General features: G+C 35.5%; 1 pseudogene; it reads left to right on the top strand.

The window, feature by feature from the left end:
- The first annotated feature begins 6,756 nt into the window (after positions 1 to 6,756).
- Positions 6,757 to 10,481, top strand: LOC113200087 (olfactory receptor 2G3-like; annotated as a pseudogene).
- The last annotated feature ends 7,245 nt before the right edge of the window (positions 10,482 to 17,726 follow it).

Here is a 17,726-nt window from a genome sequence, read left to right as displayed (position 1 = left end):
ATCATATCTATTATTTATTTATTTCAAAGAACCAACTTTTTGTTCTGTCAATTTTTTCAATGGTTTCTTTGTTTTGATTTCATTAATTTCAGTTCCATTTTAAATATTTCTTGCCTTCTACTGCTTATGCTGCTGATTTGTTCTTCTTTTTCTAGAGCTTTGAGATGTAAAGTGAGGTAATTTATTTGTTAACTTTTTCTTCTTTTAAGAAATGATATCCATGCAATGAACTCTGCTCTTAGAACTGCTTTTATAGTGTTACAGGGTTTTTGATATGTTGTGTCTATGTTCTCATTTACCTCTACGAATTTCTTAATTTCCTCTTTGATGTCTTCTGCAACCCATTGTTCATTCAGTAGCATATTGTTTAGTCTCCAGGTGTTGGAGTAATTTTTATTTTTTATTTTGTCATTGATTTCCAATTTCATTCCATTATGACCTGATAAAATGCATGGTAGTATTTGTACTCTTTTGTATTTGTTATGAGTTGCTTTGTGGCATAGTATATGATCTATTTTAGAGAAGGATCCATGTGTTGCTGAGAAGCAACTGTATCTGCTTAATGCAGGTTGAAATATTTTATATATGTCATTTAAAGTCTAAATTATTGATTGTATTATTGAGTTCTATAATTTCTTTATTCAACTTTTGTTTCAAAGATCTATCCATTGGTGAGTAGTGAGGTGTTATAAACTCACCCAAGATGATTGTGTTGTGATCAGTTTTACTCTTGAACTTGAGAAGAGTTTGTTTGATGAACATAGCTGCACCATTGTTTGGGGAATATATATTTATGATTGTTATGTCTTGTTGGTGTATGGTTCCCTTGAGCAGTATATAATGCCCATCTTTATCCCTTTTGAATAACTTTGGCTTGAAGTTTTCTTTATTTAATACAAGGATGAAAACCTCTGCTTGCTTCCTCAGTACCTCAGAGTTGTATGATTTTTCCCAACCTTTCACATTCAAATTATGTAAGTCTTTTCCTATCAGTCTCCCATAGGTAGCATATTGTTGGATCTTTTTAAAAAAAATCCAATCTGTTAGCCTATGTCTTTTGATTGGTGAGTATAAGCTATTAGCATTCAGGGTTACTATTGAGGCATGGTTTGTATTCCCAGCCCTAATTGTCTATTTTTGTTAATTAACATGATTGGTTTTTGTCTTAGATTAGTTTTTCTTTTAGGGAACTACCTCCTTCTGCTGATTTTCATTGTTGTTTTTTGTTTTCTCTTCATAGAATATTTGTCCAAGAATGTTTTGTAGTGCCAGTTTTCTAGCTATAAATTATTTTATCTTTTGTTTTTAATGGAAGTTTTTTAAATTTCATCTTCAAATCTAAAGCCTAATTTTGCTCAATACAAGATTCTTGGTTGGCACCCATTTTCTTTCACAGCTTGATATATGTTTTTCCAGGATCTTCCAGCTTTTAGGGTCTCTGATGAAAAATCTGCTGTTATCCTAACTGGTTTTTCCCTATATGTCAATTGATTAATTTTTCTCATGGCTTTTAAAATTCTCTTTTTATTCTGTATTTTGGGCATTTTTATTATAATGTGACTTGGTATGGATCTGTTGTGATTTTGTACATGCAGCAACCTGTAGGTTTCTTGAATTTGTATTTACAATTCATTCTAAATGATTGAAAAGTTTTCTGATATTATTTCATTGAATAGATTGTTCATTCCTTTGGTTTTTTATGCCTTCCTCTATCCCAATAATTCTTAAATTTTATCTTTTTATGCTATTCCATATGTCTTGAATGTTCTGCTCATGGTTTCTTACCATTATCATGTGTGACCTATGTTCTTTTCAAGATTATACATTTTGTCTTTATTGTCTGATGTCCTATATTGCAAGTGGTCTGCTCTGTTGGTGATGCTTTCATTTGAGTTTTAATTTGATTTATTATTTCTTTCATTTCAAGGATTTATGTTTGGTGTGTTTGTTTGTTTGTTTGTTTGTTTGTTTTAGAACTTCTATGTTCCTGTTGAGGTGATCTTTTGCTTCCTGTATTTGTTTATGGAGCTCCTTGTTGAAATGAGCTTTCATTACTTTTATTTGCTCTCTTATGTGTTCCTTCAGTTCACAGAACATTTTAAGCATGTACATCCTAAACATCTTCTCTGTAATTTCTCCTGCTGTGGCTGGCAATGATTCTAATACTGTGGTGTCTTGATTTGTTTGGGAGCACTTTCTTCCCTTGCCTTTTAACGTTGCTCATGTGTCTTCCTTTTCAGCTCTGTGGGTCTTGGATGTTATTGTTTTTAACTTATAGGTTTGTAGTGCTCTTTTAGAGTTCCAAGACCTCTCCTTTGTGGGAAGAACAATGTTAACAGATCCCAATATAAACAATATACCACCTTATGAACAATTTGTTGTTATTAAGATGTTTACAGCTTAGCCTCAATGCACATACATGTTGGATTCAATTATTTTCTAAAATATAATCAGTAGTTTTGTAAAATGGTTTACAAAAAGGTTTCTGATGATGGAAAATGAACAGGTTGAGGTGTAGAATGATATGCTGAGGAGGTAGGATGTGAGCATATAGAGTTAATATATCTTAGGAAGTGTGAAAGAGAAATCTAATAAAGAGGGTTAATAGCAAGAGAATACAGAAGATGTAATTTAGGGTAGACAAGTACATGGGCGGATAGTAGAGTCCATAAAACAAACACACATATGTATTTAGAAAAATAAAGGATGTTAAAATAGTAAAATTTGGACATGGAAAGAAAAATGAAAAAAAAAGTGAAAAAAAGGCATATACAAAATATATTATATTATTTAGATGACTCAGTCTTCAAAATTCTATTTCATGCAAAGTTTTTGGTTTCACATATGTTGAGGATGTGAGGGCTGGAGGATAGAACACTAGAAGAGAAAGAGAAAAAAAAAACACTAGAAGTTAGAAACCAAGATTGTTGCTAGTTTTAGAGAACAGTATCTTTTCTGCTTCTCTTCTCATCCAACAGGTGGGGTTGTGTGTTTTAAGCTGGTGTCTTTGTCCTCTTTGTGGTGGAGGTATCCAGGGAGGAAAGGCTAGTCTTGGTGCAGGACACCTGGAAGCAGGGAGTGGTACCCACCAGTTCCTACAGGGAGAATGCAACTCATGGTTCTCTTTCTGGGACTGCTCCAATGAGTTGAGCACCCAGTACTATCTCCCTATCTTGTCTGGAGATTTCCCAGTTCCTTGTCTCTCTGTTAGGCTCCAAACTTTAGCCCCTCTCCCTTAGCAGTTCTCATTTGAGGAAACTTCCACCATGCGGCCAGCGCAATGGTTTCATTAATGAGGTTCTTGGTATAAAAGTTAGCTAGCAGTGATCGAAATAAAACACACAGACTCAGTTCCCTTTTCCTATGACCAGGTCCGAGATGGCTTCCCTCTCTGACTTCCACCTCTAACCGCCCGGTAGGGCAGCAAGGACTACTCAGGGCTAGCAGGAGAGAGAGAGTGAACACGCCTTTTATTGGGGAACAAGAAATTCAGGGGAGAATTCCTTCCAATGAAGGTTGAGGGGGGGCCGCACTCCAAGGTCAGGGTCAGTGATTGGGCCCCTGGGGTCAGTGGTCAGTCACACCCCCACATGGACGGGTTCTCTCATCAGGAGAGGGCTGGGAAAGTTCTGACACAGCCAGAATGCCTCAGACCCAAACCGGGAGTCGCCCAGTCACGTGTGAGAATGGCTCCCCACAGAACTCTTATACTGGGGCTCCCTTGGGCGGTCCCCTGGTCACACTGTATACCTGTCCAAGTGAGAGTTGTTTTGTGTTGGGCAGTTTACTGTGTTGGGTTACCGCTGCTGTGGAGAGGGTGGAGTTGAAAACCTGGTACCTGGCTAGCTGGAGATCCAATCTGGAAGCTACCCCCACCAAGTATGATGAGGAAGGTGAGTCAAGATGCAGGCAGTCTGCTTCCAGCACCAGTGTGTCTGTTGAGATGAGGGGAACTTGGTGATGGTGTTGTGCTATGGGTAGGTAGTAGCTGAGTGACTTGAGTAGGAGTGGAGTTAAGTCTGGGAGTTCTGCAGAGGTGCTGATAGATGATTCTGGTAAGATGCTCTTGAGCTCTGCTTGGATAGAACTTCAGACTTTGGGTGTTGTGGCCCAGGATTCCAGAGTCCTGATCAATGCTAAGGCTCAGAGCCCTGCATGTGGTCTCAGTGCTGGTGATTTCTGCAGAAAGCAGTTGGTTAGGGGTCTTCTAACACTTTCCAAGATGCAGTATTCCGATTAGGTGATATTTGGATCACAGAGAAACACAGAATGCTGCCTCCCTCTGGCCTGCAATCTTCAAGTCCACCACTTGTTTATATTTTACATAGAGACAGAGTATTGCTGAGTTTTTTAGGGTCTTGCTAAATTACTGAGGCTGGCTTTGAACTTGTGATCCTCCTGCCTCTGCCTTTCGAGCAGCTGGGATTACAGGCATGTTTACCTCCACACCTGGCATTATGATTTAATTTCACATGACTTTTAACATATATGTAAATCTACTTTTCAGAACTCTCATCCAATTACTGTTTTCAAACTACTCAGAAGAATGTCATTGGTATTTTGATGGGGATTGCATTGATTCTATGTAACGATAGCAGTAGTATAACCATTTGATAATATTAATTTTGCCCTTCCCTACTCCACAGATCTTCCTTCTATTTTCATGGCATCCTCACTTCCACCACCTCTCACCCTCCTTATTTTGTTCTAACTGTAATCATTGCCCTGGTAGCCGCCAACACCTCCATAACCACTGCTGCTGCCTTGCTCACTCAGAGTATCCAGACTACTCAGACTGTTGTCTACTGCCATGACAGAAGACTTTGTCATTCAAAATGGCTTAATAAACTGTCCTGAGCTGGTATTTAAGTCATTAAGCAAGAACTAGACCTCCACCAGGAACAACTAGATATTCTGTTTATGTTGCACAGGCTCACTTGAGACCCTGAATTTCATAGTATTTGTATCACCCAATATGCTGTATCTGAAAATGTAACCTTACACTTTTCTAATTTTTCTCAGTATTTTAAGGGCGCTTGGGATTCTTACTATGTTATGATTATGCATAACCTTACTAAGGCAATTTTCAAAATCAATGAGATGAAGGTGTCTGTCTTGACAACCTCTTTTTTTTCCCCTGGGATGGACTGAACATTGGAAAAACCTGATAGCCAAATTAACTAATCCTTATAATGCTATTACCCTGGCCTTACTGTTTATAATAGCAATAATTTTTTTCTTATGTTGTGAGACACTTATGTAACCATGTAAAGGCCACCGAATGAAAAACAGCAATCCTGGCAGAAATCCTTGCAGCACAGTGAGATGTGGGGATAAGTGCATGGAATACTGCATACATGGCAGTGGCATAGGTTAAGGGCATGTGAGTGGCAAATGACTCCCTATGCTAAGTGTGTGAGTGGCAAACTAATTACCCCCTAGGCACAGCCCTGGGCATGAGGCCACATGTTGTAGTCCCTGTGCTTGCTCCATGTCCCATTCCTTGATTAGTCATTGCAGGAACAGTTCGCCAGAAATTGTATTGGTGGCTGCTTGTAATCTGCTTAGCTACTGCCTGAGTATATATACATGGTAACTGAATAATAAAATCAGACCTGATTGCTGCTTGGTCTCCAGAGGTCTTGATTTAGCAACTCCACAGCCACACTCTCCTCTACCCTCTTCCATGGTCCTACTTGCTGGACGAGAGAGAGAGCTCACGCAGATGTCAAAGAAAATTAGGCTCATATTTTCCTAATGGGCTATATAATTATCTGAATCTGAACATAACAATCTAAGATTTATAGATTTATTTGTTTTCTAGTTAGGCTGTTTGATACCTAATCAGAAATTTTCATTAGAAAGGCTTTTATAAAGGAATATTTATAACTATCATAGTTAATCAATATGCTGCAGGGTGTTCTTTGGGAACCCCAAAATTGACAATCAGAAGTTTGAATTTTCATAACTATACCTCTTAACTTTGCAAGTTAGTAGTTTGAACTATACTTATACAGGCTATATAATTTATTTTATAAAAGGTCAATGGATTATATTAGTTCTCTCGACTTTGTGTATCTTACAATTAAAACATCTTAAAGTGTGTGGCCTTGAGTTAGATTTTAAATTGAATTAGATTTTTCTAGAGAGCAATATTTATAAAACAGAACAATACGTCCAATAGAGAGATCTCAGAAGACTTTCCTTAATTTGATTGTTGATTGTACCTTCAGTAATTGATTGCTTCTTAGAAAAGTAATGAATATTAATGATAGACATATCTAATAGCTCCTATTTCATATTATAATTATTCTTACTGTGTCCTGAACTCTAATTACTCTATGTATTTTTTTAGTTTATGTATCTATTATATCTGTTGTGTAACTATTATGTATCTATGCATATAGAAATCATTTTATTTTCAACTTGCTTTGTTTTTTGTAGTTTGCTCATTGATGGCATATGTATTTCATTTTTAGGTAGTTCAGCATATATCTCAATCCTGTTTTGCTGTATGACTCTAATGTCTATTTTATGTTTGTATTTGGGATGTTCATGACATGCATTTGTCTCCTATGTAACAAGACAGTTTATTATTACATTATTTTATATGTATATTGTTTCTTTGTATTTAATTCCAGTAATGAAATGCTCAAGTTTTTGTTCATTATTTTTTTATTGGTTACAGTATAGGGTTTTTATTCCCACAGGAATAAAATAGAAATTATTGAGAAAGATAACTCACAATTGGGAACAATGAAAGGAATCAATTTTAGCAACCCTGCAGATTTTATCTTACTGGGATTTTCTGACCAACCCCAACTGGAGATGGTTCTTCTTCTTGTCATCTCTGTTATCTACATTTTGACACTGCTGGGGAACACAGCAATAATACTTGTTTCACACTTGAACCTCAAACTCCACACACCCATGTATTTCTTCCTCTCTAATCTCTCCTTCCTGAACCTCTGTTTTATTACCAGTATTGTACCATAGATGCTTTGGAATCTCAAGGGCCCTGAGAAGACCATCAGTTACACATTGCTCTGGGATTGGGCTCCCCAGAGTGTGTCCTCCTGACTGTTATGGCCTATGACCATTTCAATGCTATCTGTAGATCTCTCAGTGATGATGTTATCATGTACCCAAAGCTTCTCCAGTAACTAGTAGTTGTGTCCTGGACAAGTGGTTTTGTGGAGTCCACAGTTGAGACCACCTTTTTTTTTCCAACAGCTTCTCTGCAGCCACTACAGGGTGGATGATTTTATGTGCGAGGAGCCTGCACTGATTAAAATTGCTTGTGTGGAAACAACCTTCTTGAAATATGAACTCTCCATAGCTACTGTCCTCTATGTGCTTATACCTTTGGGGCTTATCCTATGGCTGCATTGTTAGGAATATGAGGAGGATAAAATCCACTGAAGGGGACTGGGGATGTGGCTGAAGTGGTAGCGTGCTTGCCTGGCATGCCTGGGGCGCTAGGTTTGAGCCCCAGCACCACATAAAATAAAGTAAAGATGTTGTGTCCACCAAAAACTGAAAAATAAATATTAAAAAATTCTCTCTCCCTCTCTCTCTCTCTCTCTCTCTCTCTCTCTCTCTCTCTCTCTCTCTTTAAAAAAAATCTTAAAAAGGAAAAAAACTAAAATTTTATGTCTAAAGTTGCTTCTAAACATCCTATCAAATTATGTGATTTTAAAATACTAGAAAACTGGTAATGCCTGGATTTATCCTTATGAATAAACGCATATTTAAGAGAACATTACATTCTGAAAGAGTTCAAATTTAAGATGATTCTAAAGTTTTTAAAAATATGTACATTGTGTTATTTTCTTAAGGCAATAGGAAAAACTTATGCTTCCATTAGAGCTAAGCATTTGTTTAAACTATTGAATAAGTTACTTTAGTAACTAAAACTAAATACATACCACTCTGAGACAAATTATCATTTTGTGTTAAGCAGCATTAGGAATATGCAGAATATGGGACTCTATATAGCATATTATTCAGGCTTTCTGAGTAGACTTCTTTATTAGCTATGCATATCCAAGCATTTAGGTCCAGAATTTAAAGCATTAAGATATTATTCCCCCACATCCCAGACACAATTTTACTGAATAAAACAAAAAACTGATCCATAATTATTCCTAAAAGTAAATGATTCAAGAAGATGCTACCATGAGAGCAGAAAATTTGGGAGCACAAAGGATAACATCATGAAAAATAGTAAGTGAAGAGTCATGGAGGATTGTACTATGATCCAATCTCCTTTTATTTATTAAGCAGAGCAATTTAAAGTGAGTTGAACAAGATATGATTTGCCTTCTCATAATTTTTTTTGAAAAAAAAATGCCAGCACCTTGTCTTTAAAGGAATTGGTTATAGTTTCCCCTTATTTTTATAAAAAATATCTCATGGTCATTTGTCTCAACAAATGAGTGCACATCTGAGATTTTGTACCTGTGTTTTTTCATATGTATATATGACTTATTTCTTCATCATTTTTAAGAGGCAAAAGATTTTATGTAAGCACTCCTTATTTAGTTTACTTCTATATTGACACCTGAGTATAACCCCATATCACTCAGATCACTTAATTAAATGTAAAAAAAAATTCATCATCATTCACCTTGTCTGTGAGACAAAAAAAGACACAAAATGCATTCTAGTTATTTTCCTAACCATATTCTTCACTGTTATACACTATTTTTTTGTATTTCAATTTCTATTACTATGAACAAGGATTACTAACAATCTATTCAATAATAGCTTAAAATTAGTCTCAACATGCACCTGTTACTCCCCTCCCACTTAAATAGCCACTGTTGTGGTTTGGATATGAGGAGTTTTCCAAAAGCTCCTGTGGTAATACAGGAACATTTAGAGGTGAAATGATTAGATTATTAGAAACATAGCCTAATCTATTTTATGAATGAATCACTGAACGATCCACTGTACTGGGTGGTAACAGTAGGTATGTGGGTATGGCTAGAAGTGGGTCACTGTTGATGTGTTCTTGAGGATTATATATTGTCCCCCGGCTTCTCTCTCTCTCTCTCTCTCTCTCTCTCTCTCTCTCTCTCTCTCTCCCCCAGACACCATGAAGTAGCAAGTTTTGTCCACCATGCCCTTCTTCCTTGATGTTCCACCTCACCTCAAGCCTAGAACCATGGAGTTGGCTGACTGTGGAATGAATTTCTGAAACCATAAACTCAAAATAAACTTTTCCTCCTCTAAGCTGTTATTATCAAGTTTGAGTGGTATGTTAGTCAGATTTTTGTCACTGCAACCACATGGAAGCTTTTCTTAAGTAGATTGTCTTTAATAATAACTTTTGACAATTAGGGGGAAGAGACAGTTCATGAAAAAAAAAGAGGAGGTGTCAAATAGTTAATGTGATAAAAAAATGACATAAAAATGCCTTTGCATTAAAAGACATTCCTAAATGTCTTTAAATAATTATATCTTTTCTTATTTGTGTAATTTCACTTGTTAAAAATCTTACCTAAGATGTTATCTCAAATGTTGTAGATAAATAGTAATAATGATACTGCTCTGTATTGAATTTCTATTTTTCTCTTTTACCTTTGAAAGACAGAAGAAAACAATGAAACCTCTGAGGGAGGTTTTATTTTGCTTGGATTCTCAGATCAGCCCCAGTTGGAAATCATCCTTTTCGTGGTAGTTTTGATATCCTATCTTCTGAGCCTGTGGCAACACAGCCATCATCGTGGTCTCCCGCCTGGATTCCAAACTCCACACACCCATGTAATTCTTCCTCACTAATCTCTCCTTTCTTGACCTTGCCTTCACCATCAGCATTGTGCCCCAGCTGTTGTGGAACCTGAGGGGACCAGCCAAGACCATGACATCCATGTGTCCCTCTCCTTAGGTTCCACTGAGTGTATTCTCCTTACTATCATGGCATTTGACCACTATGTGGCTGTCTGCAGACCTCTCAACTACACGACTGTCATGCACCCATCATGCACCTGGTAGGAATAGCTTGGCTAAGTGGAGTGGGAAACACTCTGATCCAAAGCACCATCACCCTGTGGCTTCCTAGATGTGGGCACCATCACCTCCACCACTTCTTGTGTGAAGTGCCTGCCATGATCAAGTTGGCATGTGTTGACATCCATGCAAACCAAGTCCAGCTTTTTGTGGCTACCTTAGTTCTCCTACTCCTTCCCATGGCATTGATATCTGTCTCCTATGGATTCATTGCACATTCTGTGATAAAAATCATCCCAAGCTTGGCACAAGGCTTTAGTGACCTGTGGCTCTTATCTACTAGTGGTTCCCTTTATTTTGGGACCAGCTCAGTCATATACATCCAACCACAGAGATCCTTTGGCCACAGCCAGGGCATGTTCCTCACACTCTTTTATAATGTTGTGACTCCTGCCCTTAAACCCCTCATATACACCTTGAGGAACAAGGAAGTGAAAGGAGCCCTGAGGAGACTCCTAAGGAGATAGCAGCATTTCTAATGGACGTTTTGTGCTTGAAACTTATTGAAGAGATATAATATTAAATAACCATTCCCTAATGTGCAGTGCATGTGTGGCTGCATTTACTAAATACAGTGTGGCCCACATTGTCTCAAAAAAGAACATTTAGATTCAACTTCTGTAGCACATGAAAACTCGCATATGTGTCACAAATATTTTCACACACTCTCTCATTAAGTATATTTAAAAGTTTACTATGAACATAAATTACTAACAATCCATTCAATGATATAGTATAGAGAAAGAGTGGAAGACTTTCCCCCAACAAAGTACATATTTGCTTGCAAACATGATTAGGGAATTAAAATAATATTTAATGTTTGAAAAGTTGAAAAGTGTATATTAGTATGAAGAAATTATTGTAGTATTTCCTTTTAAGAAGAATCCTCTTATAACATTATTGCAAACATTTTGTACATATTATCTCTGTTCTTTCAAGGAAAAAAAATAACAAAGCCAAACTTCAAAAATGGGAATTTTTTGGCATAAAGCACCAGATCTATGAATCTCCTTAAATTTCTACTGAGAATGCATTATTATTTAACAAGAAATATTTAAAATATTTGTTATAAATAATTACTAAATAATTTAATGAAATACTAAACATTAATGTAATGTAGTTTCGACTTGATTTGGGCTCTTCTGGGCAAAAGTTTGCATTCAATTCTATTTAACAGTCACTTGCTTTTTCCAGTGTCTTTGTGGTTTTTGAACATGTGGACTGTGGAGCCACACTGCCTTGTTTTAAAGCTTTGTTTTATACTCTTGCCATTCATGATTCTCTATGCCCTTTACCTATTTTCCTCAGTTCAATCAGTTCTTACATACCCAGTAAGGATTAAATAAATTAACTCATGCAAAATGTCTGAAAGTCCTTCATGGCACTGGTAATTGCTGAGTGAGTCTTAACAATTTAAAAAAAAAATACTCTTCAAAATCATAATTGTGTTCAGCTATCTCCATAGTCTTCACACACAACTTCCATCATTCTCAACATGTGCATCATTAGTTGTGTTTGTTGTTTTGTATTTTATATTACATGGTATTTAATTTGTTGTTTATTAGAAACACTAAAGCCAATAAAAATCTTTCTTTACACTTTTTTGTATCAGCACCAATTTGCGCTTCAGTACCAATTTTGACTTTGGAATCTGTGCTCTAAAAAATATTGTTGACATTTTGAGTCACAGTGCTTGGGTTCAAAGCCCAGTCCTATGAAGCTAATTAACTAGGATAGTGTTTAAGTACATACCTATACCATGCCAATTCACAGTTTCCTCCACTATACAAGAGTGGTAACAATAGTTCCTAATTTACTTGATTTCTCTTACCCTTGCAGACATAGGAAACTCTTCTCCAAGCTATCTCTAGTGTTATCTTAACCCATTTCATCCATCACATTCACATTGGCACTGCCCAAGATAAGATCCTCTATCTTGCCCCTAACTAAGATTGAAAATATATAGCTCTTGGCAGCAATGGGTGTTAGTGCATCTTTGGTTTGGAGGGAAAGCTATAATTTAATGATTGTGAATGCCCTTAGATGTACAGTATATTTTCTGCCTTACAGCCTTTAATACCTGGCCCATGGACTCCTTGTGGGTCTATTTATAGCTTCCAAGGCACTTAAAATATTGGTACCTATGATTGTATTTTTAAATTTCCAAACTATTCTCTTGATGACTTATTTTTTTCAATGAACACTTTGATTGTTCTAGAAAAATTAAACTCTATTTATGGCTATGATATTCTAATATTAAATGCCTCTTAAATCATTACACAATGAATTCTAAAGTAGCACAATATCTCAGGTTTTCCATCATCTTGATTGAATTTGTCTTTTATCTCCTCATTATGCTCTCATTTATCCTATTATTTAAGCAGCAATTTCTGAACATTTTTACTAACCTTAGCACTTTATACCATGACAACTTCTCAAAGCCAAAATTAAATCTCACCTATTCCACAAAGATGTCCTCATTCAATAATAACTTCTTTCTCCTCTGACTTGCCGTGCCATGTAGTATTAATTCATAAATGTATGAGAAAAGAGAATCATTCTATTTAAACTCAAATTTAAATACTTTGTTATAGTTAGGGGGAAAGAATATAATCAGAAATCATAGGGGATATGCTTGGAAGAGTGAAATGAACCAAATTGCTTAGGGATTTGCATGTTATGTGAAGGAGGCTGGACATTACTACGAGTTCTAGAAGAATATCTTGTTTTGTATAAGGTTTTGGGCACCAGAGTCATACCAACCTAGTTCTAACTCCTGAAGTGAGTTCCTTAATTTCCGTATCTATAGAGTGGAGTAACAGTGCCAATTTCATGACCCTAGTGTGAGGAGTAAGTGAGGACAACACACATAATAGGCCTGACAAGTGTCTGGCATGTAGCAAAGCTCAACACTATTGGTCTATTACTGGTGATTTCCCTCAAGGAGCACTATTAAATCAGAAGAAACATTATTCTTTTATGTCTACTGCCCATACCAAGGGCATGGCTCTTTCCATGCTCCTGGAGAGCAGCTTTAGAATGACATTGATTTTTCTGGTCATTTTCAGATGGTAGGAGAGGTGACTTTTCCAGTAAAGTATTCTCATTGTCACCTGTTTTCAGGCCACAAATACAAGATAGAAAGTAAATAGAAAAGAGTTTATAACTGAGAAATCAATAAGGGGAAATGTTCAATTTTGAAAGAATTTAATAAAATTGGTAAATTGCAGGCAAGATGATTCAAGGAAAAAAAAAAAGAAAGAAAGCCCAAGGAATCATTATCAGTAGTAAAAGTAATGTAGCCACTATTATTATAAATTCTAAATAGAATAAAAATAATAAGTGAGCATTGTGAACCACTGCATACTTCAGAGCAGGAACATATTTTCAGACACTTTGGAACTCACTTGGAGCAGAAAGGGATTTTAGCCTGGCAGGCAATGAGTGTGGGGTGTTTGACAGAAACCCAGGAGCATATGCAAATCAGAGAGAAAGAGGGAGAGGGAGAGGGAGAGGTAGAGGTAGAGGTAGAGGCAGAGAGAGAGAGAGAGAGAGAGAGAGAGAGAGAGAGAGAGAGAATGAGAATCTGAATGAATTAAAGAAAGATATTAGAGGAAAGGAAAGGAGAGCAAACCAGCATGGGGACAGATGTGCATACAGTAGGAAGACTTTCCAAGGTAGAAGTATGCTATGCCAGGAAACAGCAGGCTATTTTCTAGGAATAGGAATTCAGCCCAAGGGAGATTACAAAACTTTTCAGTAATTGCAGCATAGGTAAATTAATCAAACTACTCCTTTTGGTTTGAGATTACAAGAACTTATTGATTAATTAATAAATCATTACTGTGATGATGTTATGAACATATAGCTTTTTTCTTTCATCATCGCATATATAATCATCTGTCAAGGATGTCTATGGATGGTGTGATAGTGGTCACCTGTCTTCTTTTTCACATGAGTGATTAATTATTACAGTAGCATCTAATAAAAATACCATTTCTATTGATCTGAGATGCCAAATTTGTCTAAAAGGACATGCCTTTGTCTACTGCCCATATTGCCCATGTTTCATTCTATTCATAGTTTACAAAAAAAATTAATTATTTTTGTGAACCTTGAATTTTATCAAATACTTGATTTTGTATTTAATTATATGATTATTTGTTTCCCTTGATTCTATTTTGATGAAATATACTTATACATTTTTTGGTTCTGGAATAAATTCAATTTGGGCCATGAGTAGGATTGATTTTAGAATTGTTTTCATAAAATTTCCCTTGCTTTTTATCAACTTTATACTTCCCTAGAATAAGTATTTAAATGTTTCTTTTTATTTTCCAAACATCTGACATAAAGATTTTCTAGAAATCAATTTGTAAAAAACCTGGTTACTTGAACAAGTATAAAACATAAGATCTCCCAATGATCTATAAACAAAACAATGTGGTCAAATTTCCTAGTTATCGGGGGAGTACAAAGTTTAAATTGTAATGATATATCCACTACATGCTAGCAGATGGCTAAATTAAAAGAACACAGAACATTGATTGTGGGTACAGATGTGGAGCACTTGGGATTCTCATACCTCCTGTGGTGTGTAGGTGTTTACACCAATTTTCAGAGTTAATGGTATTTACTGAAGCTGAATATATGTGTACTTGTTTTATGGCTAAGCATTCTTCAAAAGCAATACTTACATTTTTATTTTCCAAAAGATATATGCAAAAATATTCATAGCAGCATTGCTCATAAATGGTAACCCTAGATAAACTTAAATGCCTCTCAATACTATTATGGATAAATATGGTATGGCATATTCACACAAAGAAAAACAATGCTGCTATAAGATTTGTGATTTACTGTACAAGCACCATAATGATTAAATCTCACAAAGACAATGTTGAGAGAATGAATGCAGAGACAAAAAAAGTGATGTATTACTGTGTTTGTTTACAGTTCTAAAATTACAATAATGGTTACATGAAGACAAGTAAAAGTATTATATGAAAATGAATTGAGGGCTGTTCTAGAGTGTCCCTGTGTTTTTATTTCTCAATCAAGATGTGTTCACAGTATAAACATTGAGCAACTGGCATATTTATGAGCTGTTTAATTTTCTATATGAATAACTTATTTTAAGGATGAATAGGCTTTTAACAAGTTCCAGATCCTATTGAAGATTATCAATATTTTTCAGTCCTTGGACTTGATGCACAGAAAATTGATCAAGTGAACTGAACAGTTGTTGTTTTCTTCAGATTCTGTATGTGCTTGAAGTTTATCTAAGTTTCTGCTACTCTTTTAGAACTGAGTGCAGGTCTTAGCTAAATGTTGGTGGCCATCCATCATTACATTACTGCAATTGTTTTCTCAGACCTGATCCACTCTGTCATGAATATCATCTGCCTACAACCTGAATGTGTATGAGTTTTTCCTTGGACTCTAAAATATTTAAAGAAGGATTAATAGCCCTAGACAAAATGAAGCTCATGTCCTCTATTGAGCCTTGAAGAAAAGCATGAAGGATGGGATGAGTATGAATAAGTTTAGGCCCAACCTTCTAAGTTCAGCATCTGAGCACACTCATGGACAGGTTTTGTTGCCTGCTTTTTTTTCTCCTTTCTCAAGCTGAGTCATAATTCACTGTTTTTTTTTTTTTTCATTTTTTGTTGTTGCTGGAACCTGGATATTAAAATATTATGTTGTAGCATTCTGGGTGCTGATTCTCCCTAACCCCCTATGACTTGCTACTTTTTTTGTTTGATTCTTTAATAACTTTCCTAGACTAATTCAGTAAACTATATTTACCTGGTTGTGTAAAATCTCTGATGTTCCTGATAAATTCTGCTTTTCTTTTTACCTTGAAATCTTATCTTACTTGGGGTCAGTTCTGTTTAGTATTCAGCCAGTGATTGGTCAGAGGTTGTGTTTAAGTGTCCTGAACAAGAAAAGCATTCACCTCTTGTTGAATACGTGGGAGGCTTGGAGACTGCCTTCACTGTTTGGAGAGTCCATGAGTTTTCTAGGTAGTCAGCCAGGGTCTAGTAATTCACAAGTTCTCATTCTGGTTACTTCTTGGAGAGGAAAGTTGTTTTTGCAGAGACTTTGGAAAATTAGGTAGAATTTTGGTTTCAGTGGGATATTCTTTGAGATTTTCCTCTTTAGGTTTTACACTAGTCTGTTTTTATAAAGGTTCAATGCATAGCTGTTAGTGTCCAGTAATCTTAGCTGTTTTGACAATAGACTGGGACATTTATTTATTTTATTCAGCCATTTTAAAAAATCTGTTCTAATATGTATACATTGACAGTAGAATGCATTTTGACACATCATACATAAATGGAGTATAACTTCTTGTTCTTCTTGTTGTACATGATGTAGAGTTATATAAGTCATGTAATCATATGTGTGCATAAGATAATAGTGTCTGATTCATTCTACTGTCATTCCTACCCCCATGTTCCTGGACTGGGACATTTGAAAATATTCTGTAGAACTAATATTTCCTATGCTACTGGGACCCTAAGTTAACCCTTACAAAACTTCTCCAATTATTTTTGGTAAGAAGAAAAATATCACTTTGTCAGTTATTATAACTAAGTCAACATCATAATCAAAATCCCTTAACTTCATGAAAAGTTAATCATCTTTCTTTACCTAACTAAAACCTATTCTGGGATGGTAGTCTTTAGAGTGTGCAGGACCTATTGCCCCATTTTCTGTATTTACCAGCTTCCAACTTCTATGTTATTTCCCATTGTTTCTAGGTTCTCTCTGGTTCCTTTGTGGTTAAAACTGGGAGAAAGAAGATGTGAAGGGTGAGAATGGTCATAATTAAGTAGCAGAGTGACAAGCTTTTGTATTTTTTCCTCTGCTCATATCAGATATTTGAAGCCAACTCTTTTTCCTTTGGGAACATTCATGAGCCCATTCCAGATACTCTAAGACTGAGGACCATTTTGGTAGCAATATTTCCCTTGAGCTTGGGAAGATATGAAAATACCATGATCACCACTTCTTTTCATATTGGCTTACAGTTCTGGCCAGTGTAAAAATAATGAAGATAAATCAAGTTTTAGAAATTGGAAAACATAAAATGAAATTCTTTATTCACAGATTATGTAATATATAATAGAAATTTTAAAAATATGATAAAATTTATAAATAAATTTCATAAGATCAACAAATATAAGGTAATACATAAAAATCAATGCTCTATTTAAATATTGGCTGCAAAAATAGACAAATTTCAACATTATAATATCAACTACATATAAATAAATCTAATAAAAGTCTTAAAACAATTACATCAAAACTGTATATAATTTCTGAGACAACTTTTAAAGATGCAAATAAACATAGAAAACAATCTTGTTCATGAATGAGGAGATAAAATATTTTCAAGAAGACAAATCTTCACTATTTAGATCATAGATTCAATGGAACGCCGGTCAAAATTTTAGTAGCTATTTTTTGGAAATTATAAAATTAATTTTGAAACTCAGAAGCGTATTTAGAAGACCTACAATAGCCCAGAAAATCTGGAAAAACAGAGTTAGAAAACTTATACTTCTAGATATTTAAAAACCCCTGATGTATAGCTACAGTAAATGATAGAGCTCAATATTGTAAATATGAACACAAAACATAGAGACTCACATTACAGGGTCACCTAATTCATGAAAAGGTACCACTGCAGTTCATTGGAGGAA

Source organism: Urocitellus parryii, chromosome 8, assembly GCF_045843805.1.
Source record: "Urocitellus parryii isolate mUroPar1 chromosome 8, mUroPar1.hap1, whole genome shotgun sequence".
NCBI classification, from domain to species: domain Eukaryota; kingdom Metazoa; phylum Chordata; class Mammalia; order Rodentia; family Sciuridae; genus Urocitellus; species Urocitellus parryii.
The sequence above is the reverse complement of the archived record's forward strand: the minus strand, read 5'-3'. Positions and strand labels throughout refer to the sequence as shown.